General features: G+C 39.4%; 1 long non-coding RNA gene across 1 annotated transcript; it reads right to left on the bottom strand.

Annotated features, from left to right (window-relative positions):
- Window positions 1-19,149: 19,149 nt before the first annotated feature.
- On the bottom strand, window positions 19,150-24,296 carry LOC144340962 (uncharacterized). Its single transcript, XR_013417498.1, has 2 exons — window positions 23,431-24,296; window positions 19,150-19,854 (listed from the first exon to the last, which is right to left on the bottom strand). It is a non-coding gene; the product is annotated as an uncharacterized LOC144340962 (long non-coding RNA).
- Between the last annotated feature and the right edge of the window lie 1,633 nt (window positions 24,297-25,929).

Below are 25,929 nucleotides of genomic sequence, written 5' to 3'. Positions count from 1 at the left end.
TCTCAGCTGTGCTACGCCAATGGGCATTTGCAGACCTCTTTTCCATCTTTCAAATTGTTGGCATCTCTCAACTATTCACATTTGTGGATTAATTTGTTAAATATCTTTCATTGTTATTCTAGTGGAGTTTAAGGAGGAAGCAACAACAGGATATGTATATACATATACATATACATATACATATATATACACACATACACATATACATATACACACACACAGAAAGAGACAGAGAGAAAAGCGTTTTGCCTCATTGAGGGACTCCTCTCATTGCCTGAAATATTCACCAGAGACTTGGAGCTCCAAGGACTTGAGGAAGGCACCACAGTGAGTGGTGGAGTCGAAAACTGGAGGATTTGGTTGAATATTTCTATCACTAGCGCCTGGACTCTTTCCCTTCCCCTGCCAACCAAACATCCAAGCATCTGTCCTTTCTACTATGTCAGGAAAAGGGATTTTATTTTGTGGAGACTTGAAACAGGAATTCTCTACCCTACTTAGAAAGAATAAGATTAAGTAAAGCTTCAATATCCCAAGGGAAATAAAGAAGTTATTGAAAATAAAAAATTAGAACCAAATACCATTGAAAGCCTAATTAGAGAAGAGCATTAACACTTCTCTCCTTAAGGAAACATTGTTAACTGTTTTTTCAATTTGTATACCTTTTTTCCGCAACAAAAAGTGTGCAATTGTTGTTAATAATAAAAGACATGATAATTAAAAAACAAAAAAGCAAAAAACAAACAAGCAAACAAAAAAAGCACAGGCTCAGAAAGGGACAATCACTTGCCTAAAATCTCAAATCCACTTAGTCCTTAGAGGCAAAGAAGGAACTAAGTGTTAGTCTTGGGTATCACATCAGTTTCTTCTCCAGGGTATGCAATTGCAGTATCTGGCTCAGGTGACCACAGTGAGTGTAAAAACCCAATGATTGACCCAAGAGGAAAGAAAAACAATTTTAAAAAGTCCTGACAGCTGCATTTCTGGAATGTCCCCACCCCTTCCTCACACACCTGTGGCTGCCTGAGCTTCTGACACTGAGTGGTTATGGGAGGCCTGGTGTTTCCTTATGGCACTGCCACTGGTGCTGATGAACCAGTTGAGGCAGTCACTTTTACCTCCCTGAGCCTCACTTTCCTCCACCGGAAACTGATTTAGGGGACAATAGTTCAGCACTGTCTCTTCTGGCTTCTATGTTCTTCTGGTTAAGAAAAAACTAACAACGTTTCCCCTTGTCCGGACTTCGCAAAAGATTGAACATGAGGCTTCACTGATATCCTTGATGGAAACATTTTCTTTCCAATGTAAAATGATAAAGCCTGGTCATGTGCAAGTTGCTCCCAGCTGCTGTGCCAGGGAGAGAAGGGAGGCATGCAATCAGCTTCCAGATAACGGAGACAAGCTGCAGCGCTCAGGGCCCAACTGAGAAACATATAAAGAGTGATTATATAATGAGCGTGTGTGTATATATATGTATTTACATATATATATATAGAGAGAGAGAGAGAGAGATTGTTCTATCTACAGAAAAGAAAGATTTTTCTGTAGAAGATAGTTATCCCCTGAGAACCAGGAAAGCTGTTGATAACAATTCACAGAAGTCAAAAAAGTCTCCAAACTACATGAAGTTCCCTTAAAAAGGTAGGCTTGGGTTTCCCTGGTCTATGTATTTTGATTTGCATTTCTCTGATGGTGAGTGATGATAAGCATTTTTTCATGTGTCTGTCGGCTGTATGAATGTCTTCTTTTGAGAAGTGTCTGTTCATATGCTTTTCCCACTGTTTGACGGGGTTGTTAGCTTTTTTTTCTTGTAAATTTGACTGAGTTCTTTGTAGGTTCTGGATATTAGCCCTTTGTCAGATAAGTAGATTGCAAAAATTTTCTCCCATTCTGTAGGTTGCCTGTTCACTCTGATGGTAGTTTCTTTTGCTGTGCAGAAGCTCTCTAGTTTAATTAGATCCCATTTGTCTATTTTGGCTTTTGCTGCCATTGATTTTGGTGTTTTAGACATGAAGTCCTTGCCCATGCCTATGTCCTGAATGGTATTACCTAGGTTTTCTTCTAGGGTTTTTATGGTTTTAGGTCTAACATTTAAGTCTCTAATCCATCTTGAATTAATTTTTGTATAAGGAGTAAGGAAAGGATCCAGTTTCAGCTTTCTACTTATGACTAGCCAATTTTCCCAGCACCATTTATTAAATAGGGAATCCTTTCCCCATTTCTTGTTTTTGTCAGGTTTGTCAAAGATCAGATGACTGTAGATGAGTGGTATTATTTCTGAGGACTCTGTTCTGTTCCATTGGTCTATATCTCTGTTTTGGTACCAGTACCATGCTGTTTTAGTTACTGTGGCCTTGTAGTGTAGTTTGAAGTCAGGTAGCATGCTGCCTCCAGCTTTGTTCTTTTGGCTTAGGATTGTCTTGGCAATGCGGGGTCTTTTTTGGTTCCCTATGAACTTTAAAGCAATGTACTTTAAAAGTCACTTTTTTCTCTCATAGAGAAAAAGGATGTTGTCTTATGGCTTCTCCACCTGTGCCTTTTTTTTTTTTTTTTTTTTTTTTTTTGAGATGGAGTCTTGCTCTGTCACCCAGGCTGGATCCCAGCTCACTGAAACCTCTGCCTCCTGGGTTTAAGCAATTCCCCTGCCTTAGACTCCCAAATAGCTGGGATTACAGGCACACACTACCATGCGTAGCTAATTTTTGTATTTTTTTAGTAGAGACAGGATTTCACCATGTTGGCCAGGCTGGCCTCGAACTCTTTTTTTTTTTTTTTTTTTTTTTATAGTTCTATTGGTAATACTTTTTTTTTTTTTTTTTTTTAATTTATTTATTATTATTATACTTTAAGTTGTAGGGTACATGTGCATAACGTGCAGGTTTGTTACATATGTATACTTGTGCCATGTTGCTGTGCTGCACCCATCAACTCGTCATTTACATCAGGTATAACTCCCAATGCAATCCCTCCCCCCTCCCCCCTCCCCATGATAGGCCCCGGTGTGTGATGTTCCCCTTCTTGAGTCCGAGTGATCTCATTGTTCAGTTCCCACCTATGAGTGAGAACATGCGGTGTTTGGTTTTCTGTTCTTGTGATAGTTTGCTAAGAATGATGGATTCCAGCTGCATCCAGGTCCCTACAAAGGACTCAAACTCATCCTTTTTTATGGCTGCATAGTATTCCATGGTGTATATGTGCCACATTTTCTTAATCCAATCTGTCACTGATGGACATTTGGGTTGATTCCAAGTCTTTGCTATTGTGAATAGTGCTGCAATAAACATACGTGTGCATGTGTCTTTATAGCAGCATAATTTATAATCCTTTGGGTATATACCCAGTAATGGGATGGCTGGGTCATATGGTACATCTAGTTCTAGATCCTTGAGGAATCGCCATACTGTTTTCCATAATGGTTGAACTAGTTTACAATCCCACCAACAGTGTAAAAGTGTTCCTATTTCTCCACATCCTCTCCAGCACCTGTTGTTTCCTGACTTTTTAATGATTGCCATTCTAACTGGTGTGAGATGGTATCTCATTGTGGTTTTGATTTGCATTTCTCTGATGGGCTGGCCTCGAACTCTTGACCTCAAGTGATCCGCCGACCTCGGCCTCCCAAAGTGTAGGGATTAATGGTGTAAGCCACCGCGCCCAGCTGGAATGGTTTTCATACTGTCTGCCTCTTCCTTCCTTCTTCCCTTTCACCCAGTAGTCTCTCTCTCCCAAAACAATACAACTTTTTCCTGCTTAATCCCTACTGAGAACACCAAGTACATTTATGTAAAAAATAATGACAATAGTAAAATTCCCGAAAACCATAAAAGCAGTTAAAAACAAAAGTTTGAAGTGTCGATGCTCCATGAAATTACACTAATGTGATGAATTCTAGTGTTGGACATCACCTTGCTCTTTCACGAGAATAAAATGCTATTGTATAAGTGGTTCATCTGTGTTTTTTAATGGTATCTATGGATCGTTTCCTTTCTGTGAAGGTACAATGTTTATTTTCATAGTCATAAAGAAAATTAAAGAATGTCTACACAAGTTTTAAAATTCAAGGTGTATGCTAATATTCCCACTTTCTTTTCCACTATGGCCAGAGAAAATTATATATATAAATTTGAGAATGTTACTGTTGTCATTATATAATTATATATATAATGTATAATACTTCAAACTTTTGTTTTTTACTGCTTTTATGGTTTTTGGGAATTTTTACTGTTGTCATTATATAATTATATATAATATATAATAAAATTATACATAATATAATAAAACTATATATATATAATTATATATACATATTTTGTTGTTGTTGTTTGTCTTATTGCAGGTTGATAATATTGACCAATTAACCAAGTGTAGCAGTCTGTCATATTTTCCACACATATCGTAGGTTAGAGTTGACCAGTCACATTTTTCCAGTGCACTTGCTATGAAGTGTGAGTGCTCCCTCACACCTGCTGAATCTGTGACTTTAAGCACTTTACTTCTCTGAACCTCGCTTTCTTCATATGTAAAAAAGAGATAATAGGACTTCATAAGAATGTGGGGTGGACTAAACAAGAAAACATGCAGGAGTGATGCCTTACATACAATGGGCTCTCTATCTGTGGTGATTCCCTTTCATCTCACCAGGCAGATTGGTCTGATGAGCTTTGTAGTGCGGGCGGCAAATATTGTAATTCCCGCTCTGTGGTGGAAGGGACTGAGCTCACAGATATAAATAAACTGACCAAGATCACGCAAATGGTGTCAGTTTAAACCACTGTTGCTCCTTTGGGATTAATTGTGCCTCCACGAGATGTTTGGCAATGTTTGGAGATTTGGGATTGTCACAGCTGGGGAAGGGGACCATTTATACTATTGGCACCTAGTGGATAGAGGCCAGGAATACTGATAACCATCTTTCAGTGCACAGAAGAACACCCTATAGCAAGGAATTATCCAGAGTAAAATGTTAATAGTGCTCTTTCCAATTCACCTCACATTTTCCAAAATAAAGCAAAGCACCTTGTAAAATGAAAACATTATTTTTGTTATTTGAAAGACATGGTAACATAATAGAAAACTTTAAAATTTGAAGTATCTGAGTCTATTCTTAACTCTCCTACTTACTAACATTTAATCTGAAAATTTCAGGCAAAATGAACTCACCCGAGCCCTGGTTTCTCTATTTGCGCAATGTAACAGGGCATTTCAACCGTAAGAAATAATTTAAATGAATGGTTGAGTATGGTGCCAACATGTAGTAGGGGCCCAGTTCATGACAGGACAATATAATAATGACAGTAGATATGGGAGGAGATTAATGGAATAACTTTCATTTTTTTAACAAATATTGATTGAATTTCCATTATGTGCTAGGCACTGAAGATATATCTCAGTCAGTTTGGCTGCTATAATAACAATATCATTAACTGGGTAGCTTAAACAACAGAAATTTATTTCTCACACTTCTGTAGTCAAGAAGATCAATGTCAGAAGGCTGCGTGGTAGAATTTGGTGAGGGCCATCTTCCCGGTTTACAGACAGCTGTCTCCTCATTGCATCTTCATATGACGGGGGGGCGGGGGGGAAGAGAGAGAGAGAAAGATTGAGAGAGAGAGAGAGAGAGGGACAGAGACAGAGAGCAAATGAGAGAGAGAGAGAGGGACAGAGACAGAGAGAGCAAATGAGAGAGAGAGGAAGCTCTCTCCTGTCTTTTCTTATGAGGGCACTAATCTCATCATGAGAACTCCACCCTTGTGATTTAATTACCTTCCGAAGGCCCCACTTATAAATACTTTTCCATTGAGGTTCAGGGATTCAGTATATTAATTTGAGGGGCTCACAAACATGCAGTCGATCACAAGATGCAGAAATTAACCAAACAGAAAGAGCCCTGACATCATGGAACTTATATGGTGGAGGACAGAAAATAGACAAGCAGGAAAAGTAAGAAGAGAAGTCTCTTAATATAATGCAGGTGGTGGTCCTGGAGGTCTTCTAGGAAGAGGCAACTGGAATAATGATCTGAAGGCTAAGAAAGCACAGTAGTGAAGAGGAAAACAAAGGGTATCCTTGAGAGAAGAAAGAACAAATGCACAGACACTCAGGCAAGAGGTGTTTGAAGATAGCAAGCAAGAGGGTCATGTAAACCCATGCACTGTCAATCTGAGTCTGCACTGTTTCAACCGATGATCAGTCTGATGTGCTCACTAGACTTAAGACTTCTTCAGGGTCAACATGAGAATGCCCATGTCTGGGGTACAAGGTTGTGGCTTTTCTGCAGAGAGACCATGCTTCCCCACACTGCAGCCTCTTTTACATCATGACTCTGAGAGTCTGCTGGACCACCAGCCCAATCAGAAATGTTCCATCCTCCCCTCATCTCAATGGGAGAGTTCTGGATCCCTCTAACGCTCTCCCAGGTCTGTGGAGCTGCTCATACTGCCTCAGGCCCACTGTCCAGCCCCCTCCCTCCACAGATAGTTCTACCTCATCTCTGTCCCACAGATAATTCTACCTCACCTCTGCCTATGTTGAAGGTGTCCTTGTGGAGTGCTTCTCCAGGACTGGTGGCCTGGAGAAGGATGTCATCCATTTCCCCACGTTCTGACTTCCCCAAACCTTCCTGAATCTTTTTAAAACTTCCTTGTTTCCCAGTCCACATCCCAAGCTGAGGAGAAACGAGGCCCCCATTATCTCAATTCCTGTATCTATTTCTGTCACTGAGCTCTTTTCCAAATGTTGCTGAGGCCAGAAGAAGCACATGTCAGCCTTCACTCTGTCATAGCCTGAATCTCTCCACCTCAGTCATATGGAAAGTCAGCTCCGCTGGCTTCTGGTCCCTGCTGAATCTACAGAAACTCATGAAATTATTCATCCTTTTATCAAGGCCTCACTTTAATACTCACCTCACTACACAGGGTCTGTAACAGAACTCAAAGTTAATCAGTGATTGTTGTTCCAGGCAGGACTCTGAGGTGATAAACTCTATCGTTTTGGAGTTCTCTTCAACATGGTACCAGGGTACCTGAGAAATACGAATATTAGAGAAAGCATCTGAAAAAAAAATCAAACATTTAAGTCTATAAAGCTGCATTATCCCCAAAAGATCACTTGCATTATTGGATAGAATTGTTTGCCAGACTGGACTAAATTTAGATTTTTCTCCATCACCCAGTGAAATGGGGGCTTCCGAGAAAGACTAGAAAGAAAATAAAGATATCCTTTTCTCACATTTTAGTGTATTGTGAATGCATGTGACCCTAAAACAGAAAAAAAAAATAGTTGCATTAATGTCAATCTAGAGAGTTCCCAAATTTGAGGTAAACAGAAAAATAGAATTGTTTGCTTGTTTCCCTAAATGAAAGAGGAAAATCAAATGGAAGGAAAGAATCCTCCCAAGTCGTCTATGGGGCTTGGGCTGTATAGTCACGTTCTTTGTGCCTGTCTTTTCCTTTTCTTTATGTTTGAGACTGGCCCTCAGTGCCTGTCCCAAATTCTGAGAGCTGTCCTGTTAATTGCTGACTTGTCCATTTCTTGCCAAGAAGGCTCTGGCTCTAGTAACAGCTGCTGATTCTAGTGCCCAGGCTTATGATTAGGGTTGCCAGAAAAAAAAAAAAATTGAGATAAACAATTTTTTTATGAATATGCCCAAAATATTTTATGAAGCATACAACAGAAAATTTTTGTTTACTTGAAATTTAAATTTAACTGGGCTTGTTAAGTTTTCGCTTGCTTAATCTGGCAACCCTACTCTGAGCAATAGCAAACCCAGACCCTGATCACATGCCACGTCGAAAGGGAAGAGGGTGGCCATGTCACCATCCATCCACAATGGGCCTCATTTAAGACTGAGAGACGGAATTGACTTCACCTCCAACATTCATAGTTGTATACAGATAAATGTAAATATAATTATACTCAAAAATATATTCAAAACTGAGGTTTTGGGAGGAGAAGACTGAAAACACCCAGCCATCCTGGGTCTCACCATGGAAAGAGGAGTGCCTTCCTTCTATGTAAATATAATTGAACTCGACAAGGGTCTCGTGAGTAGGTGTCATATTTATTTCACAAATGGGTAACTAAGATTCGAGGGGTAAAAAACAGTGTATTTTAGTTAAAAGTCACTAGATTTATAGCATTTAAGATAAGTATTTGAATTTCAGGTAAACTCAGAAATGATTAGTATTTTATTTTAGTTTTTATTTATATTAATTTTATATTTCTAATTGTTGTGGGTATGCAGTAGAAGTAGATATTTAGGGGGTACATGAGATTTTGGAACAGACAGGCAATGCAGAATAATTACATCAGGGTGAATTCATCACCTCAAGAATTTATCCTTTGTGTTACAATCTAATTATACTCTTTTAGTCATTTTAAAATGTACAATTAAATTATTATTGGTAATGGTCACCCTGTTGTGCTCTCGAATAATAAGTCTTATTCATTTCTTCTATTTTTTTTTACCCATTAGCCATCCCAACTCCCCCCATATCCCTTCACTGCTCTTCCCAGATTCTAGCAACCATCCTTCTACCCTCCATCTTCATGAGTTCAATTATTTTAAGTTCCCACAAGTAAGTGAGAACATGTGAAATTTGTCTTTCTGTGCCTGACTTATTTCAGTTAACATAATGACCTCTAGTTCTATCCATGTCACTGCAAATGACAGATTCTCATTCTTTTTTTTTTTTTTTTTTTTTTTTGAGAGGGAGTCTCCTTCTGTCACGCAGGCTGGAGTGCAGTGGCGATATTGGCTCACCGCAAGCTCCGCCTCTCAGGTTCATGCCATTCTCCTGCCTCAGCCTCCTGAGTAGCTGGGACTACAGGCGCCCGCCACCACCCCCAGCTAATTTTTTGTATTTTTAGTAGATACGGAGTATCACCGCATTAGCCAGGATGGTCTGGATCTCCTGATCTCATGATTTGCCGCCTCGGCCTCCCAAAGTGCCGGGATTACAGGCGTGAACCACCGTGCCTGGCCGATTCTTACTCTTTTTTATGGCTGAATAGTACTCCATTGTGTATAAATATCATATTTTCTTTACCCATTCATCTGTTGATGGACAATCTTGGCTATCCTAAATAGTGCTGCAATAAACATGAGAGTGAAGATATTTCTTTGAGAGACTGATTTCCTTTCTTTTGGGTATATACCTAGCATGGGGCTGCTGGATCATCTAATAGCTTTATTTTTAGTTTTTTGAGGAACCTCAAAACTGTTCTCCATAGTGGTTGTACTAATTTATATTCACAGTGTATGAAGGTTCTCTGTTCTCCACATCCCTTCTACCATTTGTTATTGCCTGTCTCTTGGATAAAACCCATTTTAACTGGAGTGAGATGGTATCTCATTCTAATTTTGGCTTCCATTTCTCTGATGATCAATGGTGTTGAGGATCTTTTCATTTTTCTGTTTGCCATTTGTATGTCTTCTTTTGAGAAATGTCTATCCAAATATTTTGCCCATTTTTAAATCGGATTGTTAGATTTATTTTTCCTGTAAGAGTTGTTTGAGCCCCTTATGTATTCTGGTTATTAATCCCTTGTCAGATGGATAGTTTCCAAATATTTTCTCCCATTCTGTGGGTTGTCTCTTGACTTTGTTTCCTTTGCTGTGCAGAAGCTTTTTAACTTCATGTGACTCCATATGTCCATTTTTGCTTTGGTTGCCTGTGCTTTTGGGGTATTACTCAAGAAATCTTTGCCCAATCCAATGTCCTGGAGAGATGCCCCAATGTTTTCTTTGAGTAGTTTCATAGTTGAGGTCTTATCTTTAGGTATTTAATCCATTTTGGTTAGATTTTTGTATATACCAAGAGATAAGAGTCTAGATTCATTTTTCTGCATATGGGTATTCAGTTTTCCCAGCACCACATATTGAAGGGGCTGTCCTCTTCCCAGTATATGTTCTTAGCACCTTTGTCAGTAATGAGTTCACTGTAGATGGATGGACTTGTTTGTGGATTGTCGATTCTTTTTCATTGGTCTATATATCTGTTTTTATGTCAATACCATGCTGTTGTGGTTACTACAGCTCTGTAGCATAATTTGAAGTCAGGTAATATGATTCCTCCAGTTTTGTCCTTTTGGCTCAGGATAGCTTTGGCTATTCTGGGTCTTTGATGGTTCCGTATCAATTTTAGGATTTTGTTTCTATTTCTGTGAAGAATGTCATTAGTATTTTTTTTTATAGGGATTGCATTAAATCAGTAGATTGCTTTAGTAGTATGAACATTTTATCAATCCATGAAATTATGTCCTCTTTAATTTCTTACATCAATGTTTTATAGTTTTCACTGTAAAGAGTTTCCACTTCTTTAGTTAAGCTAATTCCTAGGTATTTAATTTTATTTGTACCTATTGTAAATGAAATTCTTTTCTTGATTAATTTTCAGATTGTTTGCTGTTGGAATATTGAAATGCCACTGATTTTTGTACGTTGATTTGGTATCCTGCAAGTCTACTAAATTTATCAGTTTTAATAGTTTTTTGGTGGTCTTTAGGTTTTTTCAAATATGAGATCATGTCATCTGCAAACCAGAATAATTTGACTTCTTTCTATTCAATTTGAATGTCCTTTACTTCTTTATCTTCTTTGATTGCTCTAGCTAGTACTTTCAGTTGTAGAGCAAGCTCAACTATGTTGAGCAACAGCAGAGAAAGTACTCCCAGGTATATTAAAGCTCCATTGTATTTTATTTGTGTCTTTTTCCTTGCTGCTTTTAAGATCCCTTTTTTTAAAAAAAATTATTGACCTTTGCGACTTTGATTATTATGCTTTGAGGTAGTCTTCTTTGGTTTTATATAACCTTCTTATACTTGAATGTTGATATTTTTCTCTAGGTTTAGGAAGTTCTCTGTTATTATGCCCGACTGAATAAATTTTCTCCTCTATCTCTTCCTCTACCTCCTCTTTAAGGCCAAAAAATCTCTTAGATTTGCCCTTTTGGGGCTATTGTGTAGATCTTGTAGGCCACTGGTTTTTACTCTTTTTTCTTTTGTCTCCTTTGACTCTCTATTTTCAAATGGCCTGTTTTCAAGTTCACTAATTCTTTCTTCTGCTTGATCAATTCTGCTATTAAGAGACACTGATACATTCTTCAGTATATCAATTGCATTTTTCAACTCCAGAATTTCCACTTGATTCTTTTTTGTTATCTCAATATCTTAGTTAAATTTATCTGAGAGATTTTGGAATTCTTTCTCTCTGTTATATTGAGTTTCTTTTGAGTTTCCTCAAAACAGCTATTTTGAATTCTCTTTCTGAAAGGTTGCATATCTCTGTTTCTCCAGGATTGGTTCCTGGGGCATTATTTTATTTGTTTGGTAAGGTCATGTTTTCCTGGATAGCCTTGATACTTTCAGATGTTTGTCCATGTCTGCAAGGAGGAGTTCAGTATTTATCGTAGTCTTTGCAGTCTTGGCTTGTTTGTACCCATCTTTCTTGGGAAGGCTTTCCAGGTATTCAAAGGGACTTGAGTGTCATGATCTAAACCATATCTCTATTAGAGGGTACCCCAAGCCCAGTAATGCAGTGTTTCTTGCAGAACCATAGAGGTACTGCCTTGGTAGTCTTGGAAAACATCTGGAAGAATTCTCTGGATTACAAGACAGATACTCTTGTTCTCTTCCCTTACTTTCTCCTAAACAGAGTCTCTCTCCTTGTGCTGGAGTTGGGGGTGGGGTGACACAAGTTCCCCTGTGGCCACCACCACTTGAATTGTGCCGAGTCAGACCTGAAGCCAGCACAGCCCTGGATCTTGCCCAAGACCTGCTGGAACCACTCCCTGACTATACAGCCTATGTTGTCTCCAGGTCCTGGGGCTCTACAATCAGCAGGTGGTGATACCAGCCATGTCTGTGTCCTTCCCTTTAGGGCAGTGAGTTACCCCAGATCCCAAGTGGGTCAAGAGATGCCATCTGGGAACCAAGGACTGGAGTAAAAACCTTAGAAATCTACCTGGTGCCCTATACTACTATGACTAAGCTGGAACTGACACCACGAGACAAAGACTTTCCCATTCTTCTCTCTCCTTTGCACAGACAGAGGAGCCTTTCCCCATGGCCGCCACCACCACAGGTGCACAAAGAGTACTGTCAGGCTACCTCTGGTGTTCGCTTCAGGTCCAAGGACTCTTCACCTTGTGGTAAAGGCTGCTAGGCCTGGGACTCACCATTCAAGACAGAGGACTCCCTTCGGTAACAGGGCAGGTCCAGAAATGACTTCCAACAGCCAGGCCTGGAAGTGGGGATCTCAAGAGGCTGCTTGGTGCTCTACCCCACTTGTGGCTGAGCTAGTATCAGATTTTTGGTTCTTATGAAGGTTATTTTCTTACATAGATATTTGTCAAATTTGGTGTTCCTGCAGAGAAAACAATTGGTGGAGGATTCTATTTGGCTATCTTGCTCTGTCCCTCTTTTAGAGTCCTGATTAGTATTATTAAATTTCTGATTTTATCTTTGGGAAAGTAATATGTATACTGTGAGTTAGATGAAATAGTCCATGATTGCTGTACACAGATTATCAAATAGCACTACAGAAGATATTCAAAAGATAATGATTACTGACATTAATTTCTATGGGCAAGTTTCCCATAAAGTGATGTCTTGACTTAGGTCACAGACTTGATATATAGGACACTCTAGGTCACATGAATAGAGTTGTTTAGTAAAGTAGATTTGAAGTCATGTCTTGTTCTCAGGTAATTCCTTCAGGCTAAGAATTGGCCTCCCATACAGTCCTATTTTCAAAGGCAAATTCCACTGAATTACTCTAGTAATACCTCAAGTTATGAGCCTCTTTTAATGAATTATATTTATTGAATCAATTTTCCCATAAACAGTGAGCTCTGGGGCCAAGGACATGCTGTGGTTTTATTATAAAGGCCTTCTTTGTGGATAGACCCATGCTTTGCTCATCTCTGAGAAAATGTGGGCATAATGTTGCCTGAGGGAATATCAACAAGAGTTAAGGGAAGGACATGGGAAAACATAATGAGAAATAAATGTTTGTTGTTTATAAGCCTTCTGTTTATGGTCTTTTTGTTATAGCAGCCTGAACAGTCTAAGAGAGCTGCATTTTCTTAGGTAGTTCAAAACAGATAAGATAGTCGCAAATTATATCAATAATTATAAAATGTATATTTATATCTGTATACAACCTATCAGAAAACTGTCAATGTTATAGATTTAATCAATTTCTTCTTTATTTATGTTAATACATTTAATGTATTTTACAGATACAATGACCTCTCACACATCAAAAAAATTACTGCAAATCAATTGAAATGGTTGCATTATCAATCAACTATTAATCAGACCAAAGAACCCAGTTGAGACTTCCACAGTGAGTTAAATGCTAGCAGGTATTTATCACCTAGGTTTCTCTTACGATGAAGATCGACAGATTGTGCCAATGAGAATGTTCATAGCCATGCTTTTTTGTCCAACCCGGTGTCTCTCTCTCTCTCTCTTTCTTCACTACATGGGTGTCATGGGGTATGTTATGGGCTGACTGATGTCCTCCCAAAATCCGTATTTGAAGTTGTAATCCCCAGTACTTCAGAATGTAACCATAATTTGAAATAGAATCTTTAAAGAAGTAATTAAATTATATAATATCATTAAGATGGGCCCTAGTCTAATGACTAGTGTCTTTATAAGAAAAAAAAATTTGAACACAGACATGTACAGAGGGAAATCTCTGTGAAGACAAAGGGAGGCCAAGGCAACCTACAAGCCAAGGAGAGACACTTGAAACACATCCTTCCTCATAGCCCCCAGAAGGAACCAACCTTGCTGACACTTTGATCTCAGATTTCCAGCCTCCAGAAGTGGAGAAAATCAATTTCAATTTTTTAAACTGCCCACTGTGTGGTATTTTTGATACAGCAACCCTAGCTAACTAATATATGACGTTTAGCCTCAATGTATAACTTAAGTCATTGTGTAACTTTTGTATCTCTGTAAAATTGTTTGAGTCTTCCATAGGTTTTATTTGCTAGGAGATACAAGACTAAGTTGATCTGTCAGTCTTCATCCTAAATTTTGACCAGTCCATCATGTAGCAAACCCATTTACACTCTATCCACCTGATTCTTGTCTATGGCTCCTTGAGGTGATGGTCCCTAGCTGTTCTTAGTGTAATTTCTACCTCCTTTCAGATGCTTTTTGCTTCTCCTTCCCTAGTATGCACAGAGGTAAGTAAAAAACAAAATAAAACAAAAAACCAACTTTTTTTTTTTATATATGGAGTCTGGCTCTGTCGCCCAGACTGGAATGCAGTGGCACAATCTTGGCTCATGGCAAGCTCCACCACCCGGGTTCATGCCATTCTCCTGCCTCAGCCTCCCAAGTAGCTGGGACTACAGGTGCCCACCACCACGCCCGGCTAATATTTTTTGTATTTTTAGTAGAGATGGGGTTTCACCGTGTTAGCCAGGATGATCTCGATCTCCTGACCTCGTGATCCGCCCGCCTCAACCTCCCAAAGTGCTGGGATTACAGGCGTGAGCCACCACATCCAGCCAAAAACCAACTTATTAATACCTATAAACATGTACTTGGAGAAACAAAACATATATACCAATAGTCCCCTACTAATTTTACTTAATTGGAAAATTGCATTCACCCTTTTTTGTAGCATAATTATCATCTCATACATTTTAATGAACTTATTTGTTCTTTGAATGTCATGGCTTTCTTATAGACTCAATTCATTCCAACTAGTTATAGTTTCTTTCTTTGGATGCTCAAATTGTTGCAGCTTGACTAGTGGGGGTCTTGTTAAGCTATCTCGTTTGTCCTTTCAGTACAGCTCTACACATTGCCACAATTTCCTTGTTTTCTGGCAGCCACTCCAGCTCATAATCTATCCAAATTTTGCATCATCCCAAGACTCCCAAGGCATGGAATCAATTGTTCTCCAAGGAGCCTTGGTTCTCTGTAGTTCAAGAACTAAATAGTATTAGGGCATAAGATGTGGCCACTCACTGTCCATAAGCACTGGGGGACAGAAAGACAGAAAGAACTGAAAAAAAAAATGACTTCTATACAAGGTCATGAAGTTCACAACTACATTTCTAATTTAGCTTTAAGATTAATCAATCATTTTAATTTTTTCCACTCCAATATGCCTAACTTAGACTTTAACCCATCACCCAAACTGTAATTGTGCCCCATTTTATTTTTAGTTTCTTTTTATGTCTCATTGACCAATGTGACTTTGTAATCATTTTATTGACCCTAAAGAATTCAAAGTACCTCATAAATGGCCTCTATTTATTCTCCCTCACCTGTCACTATATCTATGAAGCAATTCATCCCCTTATATACATGTCATGAGCATCAACACATTCCAATTTCATGGAGTTATGTTTTACAAGCTTATGGCTCAATTTTCTAAAGACGCAATTAACAGGCTGAGTGACCTTTACCTTCATCTATAATCTTAAAAAAATACTAAGTATGAAAAAGAAAAAGGTCTTGAATGTTATGATTCAGGATCGTGAAAAGTCCAAGATCAAATCTGCTTTGTTACTTACAGTGTCTTCACAGGATGAATATGGAGGGAAAGATGAGGTAATTGTTCTATAAGAAACAGGACACCAAACCTCACTCAGTCAGGTTTTTTCTTCCCCATCTGAACCTGAAGATTAAAAGAGTTAAACTGCATAAAAGCACTTGATAAATTTAAACCGTGTATAAGTTGTCAGAATTTTTATTACAAATTACCAACCATTATACTGATTGAATTAATTCAAGCATTAAGCTGTTAAGATGATCATATAAGTGCAGTCGGCAAGTCCTCACAAACTGTATATCCTGGATTTCCAGTTTAGTGCTTTATTCACCACATTATGCAGCATTTCAAATATGAAAATGAATTACATGGATGAGAAGCAACCATTCAGCCATGGGCCAGGCTATCATCTTTGCCTGCACACCTCTCTGGAAGAGATTCAACCGGAAAGGCCCCACTTACCTGAGATAAAGGCCAGTCCAGGAAGGACTGTGGTGCCAGGTGCTTAACCCATAAACAGTACAGCACATGGCTGCATTAAGGTTGTAAGGCACACAAGGCTTCCTGGCCTATTTTATTCATTACAGTTTCCAGGGATAACACTCCAAACTCTGATTCAGAGGTATACCTTTGTTTTCATTCCAACATAGCCAAAGAAAGAAAGCTCATGATACAGCAGTTTAATTACAGTATGCAAATTTTTATGCTTCCATTTCCTTTTGTGTTATACAGGTCATACTTTATTTACAGGGAAGGAGAATACAGCTCAGGAAAGAGAGAGTAATCAAAGGGGGAGGATGAAAACAAACAAAGGACGCAGTCTGTACTCAATCACAGCGATGTGGTTGGAAGGGTGATAAGGGATAAAGGGACACGAACTTGCAGTCACAATTGCCATTATGTGACATCACTGATCAAACCTTTGCTTAAGCTATGTCTCTTTGGCTCAAGAATAAAGAGCATGCACTGCAAATAATAAATGATTCCTGTAAATTTACTTTTAGTTTACATACATTAAAGTGTCCTCTTCCTCTCCTCTTCCTCTTCCTCCTCCTCCTCCTCCTCCTTCTTCTTCTCCTTCTCCTCCTCCTCCTCCTTCTTCTTCTTCTTCTTCTTTTCCTTCTTCTCTTCCTTCTTCTTCCTTATTCTTCTTGAGGCAGGGTCTTTCTTTGTCACTGGGACTGGAATACAATGGCATGTTCTCAGCTCACTGCAACCTCCACCTCCTGGGCTCAAGCCATTCTCCCACCCCAGTAGTTGGGACTAACAGGTGTGTGCCTTTATGCCTGGCTAATTTTGCATTTTTTGTAGAGACAGGGTTTCCCCATGTTGCCCAGGCTGGTCTCAAACTCCTATGCTCTAACCATCCTCCATCCTCACCTTCCCTAAGTGCTGGGATTACAGGCGTGAGCCACCATGCCCAGCCTCCTTTTTCTGATACACAGTTTTTGTTTATTTGTTTGAAACAGGATCTCACTCTGTTGCTCAAGCTGGAGTGTAGTGGCCACAATCATGGCTCGCTATAGTCTCACACTCCTGGGCTCAAGTGATTCTCTTGACTTAGCTTCCCATGTAGCTTGGACTACAGGTGTGTGCCAATCATAGTTAGCCATGGCTGGCTAATTTTTTGCTTGTTTGTTTGTTTGTTTGTATTTTAGCTGGGATGAGGTCTTGTTATGTTGCATAAGATGATTTCTAACTGGGCTCAAGGAATCCTCCCACCTCAGTCTCCCAAAGTGCTGGGATCACAGGCATGAGCCACTGCACCCAGACTGTTTTATGAGGTTTGGCAAATGCCTAGAGTCATGTAGCTACTTTCTCAATCAGGATACAGAGTAACTCCAGTGATACACAACAAAGACTATTTCTTTATGTTCAAATATGCCATCTCCACCTATCCTGAATCTCTGGCAACTACTGTCAGCTCTTTATGCCCATAGTGTTATCTTTTCCAGAATGTCATACAAATGTGTAGCTTTATTCATTTAGTATAATGTGTAATGTATTGTGAATTCCTCCACATTTTTGTGTATATCTGTAATTTGTTCTTTTTTATAGTCCTATAGCATTGTATTATATGGATACACCAGTGTTTGTTCATGCATTAGTCAAAGAACATTTGGGTTGTTTTCATGTTTCTGTGACTACCAATGAAACTGCTATAAACATTTATGAGCTTTTGTATGACATAAATTCACTTCGCTTGAATAAATACCTATGACTAGGATTGTGGAATCATATGATGAGCATGAGTTTACATTTATAAGAAATTACCAAACTATATTATTAAAAAGTCAAGGGCCAGGAGCAGTGGCTTATGCCTATAATCCCAGCACTTTGGGAGGCCGAGCTGGATGGATCATCTGAGGTCAGGAGTTCGAGACCAGCCCGGCCAATGTGGTGAAACCCATCTCTACTAAAAATACAAAAATTAGCAGGGCATGGTGGCATGTGCCTGTAATCCCAGCTACTCAGGAGGCTGAGGCATGAGAATCACTTGAACCTGGGAGGCAGAGCTTGCAGTGAGCCAAGATCATGCCACTGTACTCTAGCCTGGGTGACAGAGTGAGACTCTGTCTCAAAAAAATTAAAAGGTCAAAAAATGACAGAAGCTGGCAAGGTTATGCAGAAAAGCAAACACATATATACGGCTGGTGGGTGTGTAAATTTGCTCAACTATTGTGGAAAGTAGTGTGGTAATTCCTCAAAGAGCTAAAAACAGAACATTCCACCCAGCAATCCCATTACTGGGTATATACCCAAAAGAATATAAATCATTCTATTGAAAAGAACATATGTATGTTCATTGCAGCACTATGCACAATAGCAACATGGAATCAACCTACATACCTATCATTGGTAGACTGGATAAAGAAAATGTGGTATGTATATATATATATATACACCACATTTATACACACACACACACACACACACATACACACACACAACATGGAATACTATGCAGTCATAAAAAAAGAATGAGATCATGTCCTTTGCAGGAACATGGATGGAGCTAGAGGCTCTAGAAGCTATTATCCTTAGCAAACAAATGCAAGAATAGAAAGCCAAATACAGTATGTTCTTACTTATAAGTGGGAGTTAAATGATGAGAACACATGGACACAAAGAAGGGAACAGACACCGGGTTCCACTTGAGGGTGTAGGGTAGGAGTAGGGAGAGGATCAGATAAAATGACTACTGTGTAGTAGACTTAGTACCTGGGTGATGAAATAATCTGCACAAGAAACCCCCACGACATAAGTCCATCTATACAATAAACCTACACACGTAATCCCGAACCTAAAATAAAAGTTTTAAAAAAAGAAACTGCCAAACCGTTTTCCAAAGTGACTATACAATTTTGCAATTTCACCTGCAATGTATGAGAGTACTAGACTAGTAGAGAGTCTACAACCTCAATATCTCTTAATATTGTTAGGTATTATTGTTGTGGTTAATAGTATTATTATTGCAATTCTAATAGTTGTGGAGTGTCATCTTATTTTTGTTTTAATTTGCATTCACCTAATGACTAATGATGTACATATTTTCACTTGCTTTTGCCATCATATGTTTTCTTCAGTGAAATATCTGTTCAAACCTTTTTTCTAATTTTAAATAATTTTTCTTTCTACTGAATTTATTAATTTCTAAGCTTATGTTTTTTTGTTTTTGTTTTTGTTTTTTTTGAGATGGAGTCTCGCTCTGTTGCCAGGCTGAAGTGCAGTGACGTGATCTTGGTTCACTGCAACCTCCGCCTCCCGGGTTCATGCAATTCTCCTGCCTTAGCCTCCCAAGTAGCTGAGAATACAGGCGTGTGGCAGCACGCCCAGGTAATTTTTGTACTTTTAGTAGAGATGGGGTTTCACCATCTTGGCCAGGATGGCCTTGATCTCTTGACCTGATGATCCGCCCACCTTGGACTCTTAAAGGGCTTAGGATTACACTGCGCTCAGTCTGATGTTTTATTAAGTAAAAGCTACTATGATTGTAGTCAGAATCATAATACGTAGAATTTGAGTTAGTGATAGCAATATGAAGCTAGATTTTAAGAAGTCAAAAGGCTTACGCTTCTAGATCACAGCTTCTCAGAGTTTAGTGTGCAAGCAAGTCACATAGGGATCTCGTTCAAAATGTGGGTTCTGATTCGTCAGGTCTGGGTGGAGCCTGAGAATGTGATTTCTAATACAGCCCCAGGTGAAGCCAATGTTTCTAGTTGATGCAACACATTTTGAGTAACAAGAGACTACAGAAATCTGGAATCTGGTTCAAATTACCTTTTTAGAATCCCAAAGCTGAACAACACTCAGCATGTAATTCTGTTTTCCTTTTTTTTGGAAGAAATAGAAACATGTAATTAACAAATACATCAAGATAGTTTTAGCTCCTTGAAGACATAGTGCAAACCTCTAGAACTTGAATAGGTATGTCACAAAGTCCCTGTAACAAAAACCTGTCCAAAAATTATGTTGTCATGTTTAATTGGTTAAAAAAAAAATCATGGGGGGCTCCTTTCATTGAACTCAATCCAATGAGAAAATAATTCTGTTCATCGCTCACTGGAATGATTTTTTTAACCCCAAAATATTTTAATGTAGTCATTGGTTACAGTGAAAACTTCCTGTGTCCTTCTCCTATAAACATTGGTGTGGGAGCGGATGAGTGGTGTTCAAATGGCCTAGGACCTTACCTAAATAGCATCATATACAGGGGATTGTAAATAATGTGAGTACTATATAAATGTTGCTTCACATTGCATAAGATATAAAATAAAGTGACAGTAGAAAAATCCTTTTATTTTGCAAGTCTTATTAGAGCCTGGAATTTTTGTCTCCGATTTTGGCAATGCAAACACTGGTCTTTAAGAAGGTAATTTGTATTTTAAGGAGTAAGCAATATGATCCATTGAGATTCAGGAAGAAACTATTAGAGTTTCTATTTTCACACATTTTTAAATTGAAAAAATAAGAAAATTATATTAAACCAATGTTTACTACATCACTTGACACATGGACCTTCATTTAGTCTCTATGTCATAGACTTACCTTGAAGAATTTCATTTTGTATATAAGTTTGAAATATTTTGGGGACATCCAAACAAGGACGTCAAGGAAGCAGCTAGACAAGTGATTACAAGGGAGAGACGGGCAGATCCATAAACCAAAAAGGTGTCTGAATATAGAGGGGAGCAGATGGGACGCCTTTGGTGACAAAAGCAAGTGTAACTAGGAGGAGAGTGTAACATTTAGAGTTTTGGTACAAGAGGAAGAAACGAACAAGAACTGAGAAGGAGGCAAGGGTCAAGGGTGGCAACAGAAGCAAGCAGGTTTCCAGGAAAAAATGATAGCGTGTCAAGAAAGACTGATTAACCACATTAAATACTGCTAGAGGGTTGAGGAAAATGAGGGCACAATGTGCCTACTGGATTTGGTTACACGAACACCATGGTGACCTCAGTAAGACAGCAGCTATCTCAGAAGATCCCGTGAAAACTGGAAGCTGTGGGTCCATGTTTAAGCAAGGACATTCTCTCCTTTAGTTGTTAACAAAAGTTGATTTTATCCTGGTGTAAAGAAATACACACATCTTGTTTTAGTGTGCTCAATGTGAACATTTTTGAAAATCAAAGAAATGCAAAAGTCGACAAACAAAATATTTTTAAATCAATCACTAAGAATCCTATTATCTAAAAGCAATCCCTGTAATAGTGCTGTGTCTCACTTCTGTGCTTCCTCACTTGATACGTTTTTATTCTTTTAACTTATTCTGTGTAATTGTGATTATATTTTATGCAGCATTTTATGCACTGACTTTTTCACTTCACTTTTTAATAAACATTTTCCAAGTTTTAAATGCTTTGTAAGCATAATATACCATAAAGTGAGCATACCATGGAGATATTCATCCCATTTAGGTGGTTTCCAATTTGAAGGCTGTTATAAATAAAGCTGAAATGAGCATTTTTCTGTATAATCCTTTTCCCCAATTTTTCTAGATTATTTTCTTACAGAGAAATATCTGCAGGGAATTTTATGAGTTAAATGTTAGAAGGACCCTCAAACTCTAAGGGCCTATTTTAAATGAACACCTGTGTGCTATGGATTGAAAAGAGGAACCCCAAATCAATGCTAAAGTAAGATGATAAACTCTCAGTGGTTTTAATTCATTAACTCCCATGGACACACCTCATCCTAATTTCCTTTCTCACAATTTAGAATCTTACTTTTCCACTTCCTCCTCCGAGTTCATCTGGAACTTTCCTAATACTGAGCAGAAGAACATAACTGCCAGTAAAATGAGAGGGAGAAAGGAGAATAAGAGGCAACGAGAGAGAAGAGAAAAAGAGGGAATGGGAGGAGGAAGAGCAAAAAGAGGGAAAGAGAGGAACATAAGGCCACTTGGTGCATTAAGTGGTATGATTTGACTGTGTCCCCACCCAAATCTCACCTTGAATTGTAATAATCCCCATGCAGGGCATGGCTCAGTGGAGATAACTGAATCATGGAGTGGTTTCTCCCATAGTGTTTTCATGATAGTGAACAAGTCTCACGAGATCTGATGGTTTTATAAGGGGTTTTTCCCCATTTTGTTCAGCACTTCTCTTATCTGCTGCCATGCAAGACATGGCTCTGCTTCTCCTTTGCCTTCTGACATGATTGTGAGGCTTCCCCAGTCACATAGAACTGTGAGTCCATTAAGCCTCTTTCCTTTATAAATTACCCAGTCTCAGATATGTCTTTCTTAGCAGCATGAGACCAGACTAATACATTAATTTTTTAAAAGCCTTTGAGTTTTGTGTAATTTATATTTTTCTCCAAACACTTCCATTTTTTTAAGGCTGGAGCATTGTCATAGAAGACACATCGACACATCAATTTTAAGTTATTTGACAACCAAACTTCTTTTCCTGTTACCCCACTTTCTCCCTTTCGAGAAACTCCTCTTAGTGAAGTCTTCGTGAAACGCTCCTGTCTATAACTTAAAAAGAAAAAGCAAAAGCAGCTCTTCCTAACCTGTCCTGGTCAACAGGAAGCTGGCACGTGAATTGGGCTTATCCAGTTGTTAATTAATTATGGGGTTTGTATCCTGAGACAGTGGCCCAATAATGCGGAGGCCTCAGCAGCCAGCTCATGCTTCTGTTGTGACCCCTGCTGCAATCTTCGATGATCAGCTCCCCTGTTGATTACCCATTCCTAAGTCTGGTCCTCCTGCTGCTTGTTCCTTCTATAGATCCCCAAGAACCTTTCCAATAATCTGTCTTTTTACCGAGTCCATCTTTGTTGCTTGTAAAGAAGCCTCTGTGTGAATCAGGCAGGCAGAACAGGGCCTCATTTAGAAACTTGGACTTTAGAGCAATGGGAAACCACTGCACGAGTGAAAACTTTCTGCACAGGACTGATTGCACAGGGGGAAAACAGAGACATGGAGGATGAGGGGAGTTGGTAAAAAAAAAAAAAAAAAAAAAGGAAAGAACAGAGAGAGAGAGAGAGAAATGGGAAGAAGTAGAGGTCACACATGTGGAATTGCCCGGGAGGGTGGGGAGCAGCCAGAAGGCTTCAGAGAGGGGCCGACACATCGAGATCAAGAACATTCAAGGACATTCTCACTTGAGCATCACACACAGACTCGGGGGACCAGGAAGTGAAGACAAGGACTGAGAGACTGTAAAAACGGCATGTTTCTGAAAGCAATGGCAAGGGCAAATGAGGATGCCGGGAGAGACATGTTATGCCTTTCCTGAGCGACTTTGCAGGGCTTCATGTAGCTCACTTCAGGGCAACAGAAAGAATGAGCAGTTTGGTAATAATATGTCCTTCTGGCAGCCTCTGACTCCGCAATACTCATCTCCAACATATTCGACACAAAAAGGCCACCCCAGCATAGAGCCATCTCTCCTTCTTACCTTCTAGAAGAGAGTTCCTTAAACTTCACTGAGAAGATTCACTTGCAACTGTGGTTAAAAATTTAGCTTCCCGGCCGGGCGCCGTGGCTAATGCCTGTAATCCAGCACTTTGTGAAGCCGAGGTGGGTAGATCATGAATTCAGGAGTTCAAGACCAGCCTGGCCAAGATGGTGAAAACCTATCTCTACTAAAAATACAAAAATTAGCCAGGTGTGGTGGTGGGCACCTGTAATCCCAGCTACTCAGGAAGCTGAGGCAGAGAATTGCATGAACCTGGGAGATGGAGGTTGCAGTGAGCCAAGATCTGACTACAGGGCTCGAGCCTGGGCAACAGAGTGAGACTCTGTCTCAAAAAAAAAAAAAAAAATAGCTTCCCAGTTTTTGCCCCTGGAGATTCCGATACAGAGGGTCAGGGTGGGATCTGAGAAAAATTTTTTAACAAGTTCTATCACATAATGCTTGTCATCATAAAAGTGTGGAAAACACTACTATATAATTAGTTACTTGATGCAGGTATGTAATAGATACCTAGCAGGGTCTATCAGGTGTCTATTGGAGCAGGGGCTACAGGAGAGGATTGGTTTAAAGTAAAAATGATGCTTTCCCTGCCATGGGAAGAATTACAGTCTTGTGGGATGGACACAACTATTCGTAACTAATTTGGATACAAGCCAAACTACAAGCACAGGAGTGACCGTCCAGTTAAGGGGCTATAGAAGACAGAAGACAGCATTGAAGGGGTCGATGGCAAATTGTGGAGACTTGATGAGAAAGGAGGCCTTTGACATAGGGCCTAAATGGACTTGGAGTAAAAATAAAAATCAATCCCTTTGAGGCCGGCACTGGAAAGAGAATATCCTGGAGGAAGAAGCACCTGGTTCTGGAGCTCCGACCTTGTTTTCAGATCCTCTCTTGCTTTGCCTCCTTCTCTGGTTCCACTATCACCATCCTGCTGGCCTCAGAGGGCAGCAATCTTCAAACACTCTGGCCCAGACAGAAAAAAAAAAAACAAAAACCCTTTCCATGAACTCTGCATTGTCCAACTGAGGCTGAGGTAAGGCTGAAATTAAAAATAATGAAAATCAATAGGCCCTTTGCTAAATGCTGAAGAGCAGAAACAAGGAAATAAACAGTCCCATAAAATCAAAACTTCATCTAAGAGGCCCACTCCACCCACATGGGACCCCTAAGGAAAGGGAATTATTCCTGACTCCTTCTCTTCCTATGTCCTGATCTCCCTTGACTTGGCAGGTGCTATTTTCATCTTTGTCTGTCATTTGGACTCCTAAAAGTCTAGACAAGGAGAAGGAGAATCATTCTCCTTGGATCCAGCGTCTGCCCTCCCAGGCCCAGCCTCCTGAGTTAGAACTCACCTCTCCCCCAAGTAACTGAGAGCGACTGACTTTCCTTTCTAAGCTTCAATTTCTTTATGGCCTTTCAAAGAACACCATGGCGACTTTGTCTGAAATCAGGGCTGGATGCTATCATTCATGAACTGCATAAATTCTGTCTAGGCATTTAACCTTTCTGAGTTACTATTTTTCTGTAAGTAAAATTAAAGGTTTATATTAGAGTTTAGCTCAGTCCCATTTCTGATCTGTCTATAATTCTAGGGACATCCACGGGCATGACTGAAATTGTTCATAGTATATATTATGCCTCAGTAGTAACGCCTTAAATGAAATAGCCTGAACCTAAAAGCTCAAGTCTAAGAGGAGGGCTCACATACCTAAACTCCAACATCCCTCTTCTTTTAGAGAGCACACCCAGTGTGTGGGAAGGGAGCTCTTGGATTCTCTACTTCTCTATGTATAGTATTTAAAATGCATTAGGAGTGAGGGACTCCAGAAGACCTTTCTCTCTCTGGCAAACTTAGCTGCATGCAAAAATAGCATACTGGACAAACAGAAAAAGTGAGTCATCAGCTTCTCCTTCAGGCCCCCGCATCCAGTGTCTGAACCATTAGAAATGAAAAGCAGGATTCAAACTAGCCTCATGGCATCAAGCAACTTTCTAGGATCTACAAACCATAGTACTTACGACTTCCTTTTCATACATAATATGTGCACGGGGCTTTAGTATGATGATGATGATGATAATGCTCAAAGATGAAAAGAACTACAATGGAAATAACAAAATGGCTTGAGGTGTCTTCCTTGGCATCCCCCAAATCTATCCTTTTGCTGAAGTTCACACTACCCAATACACGTTTTTTTAATCATTAAAGGAGCATAGAGCATTAGATTCTACTTTAACAGGAGGTCTATGAGAACTGGACCTAGAAAATATAGAAAAAACAGAAGCTGGATAAAAATACTTCCCAGTGAGAGCACGGAAGTGACCAAAACTGGGAAACCATGCTCCAATGATGAATCAAAGTTAGAAGGCTTGGAGGGCAGGAAGCAAATATTCACAGCTGGGTATGGAACCAAGAAGTCCAAAAGGAAGGCACAGAGGAGAACTGGCAAATTGGAGAAGATGGGTGAGCAGAAAGTTAGT

This window comes from Macaca mulatta, chromosome 5, assembly GCF_049350105.2.
Source record: "Macaca mulatta isolate MMU2019108-1 chromosome 5, T2T-MMU8v2.0, whole genome shotgun sequence".
NCBI classification, from domain to species: Eukaryota; Metazoa; Chordata; class Mammalia; order Primates; family Cercopithecidae; genus Macaca; species Macaca mulatta.
The sequence above is the reverse complement of the archived record's forward strand: the minus strand, read 5'-3'. Positions and strand labels throughout refer to the sequence as shown.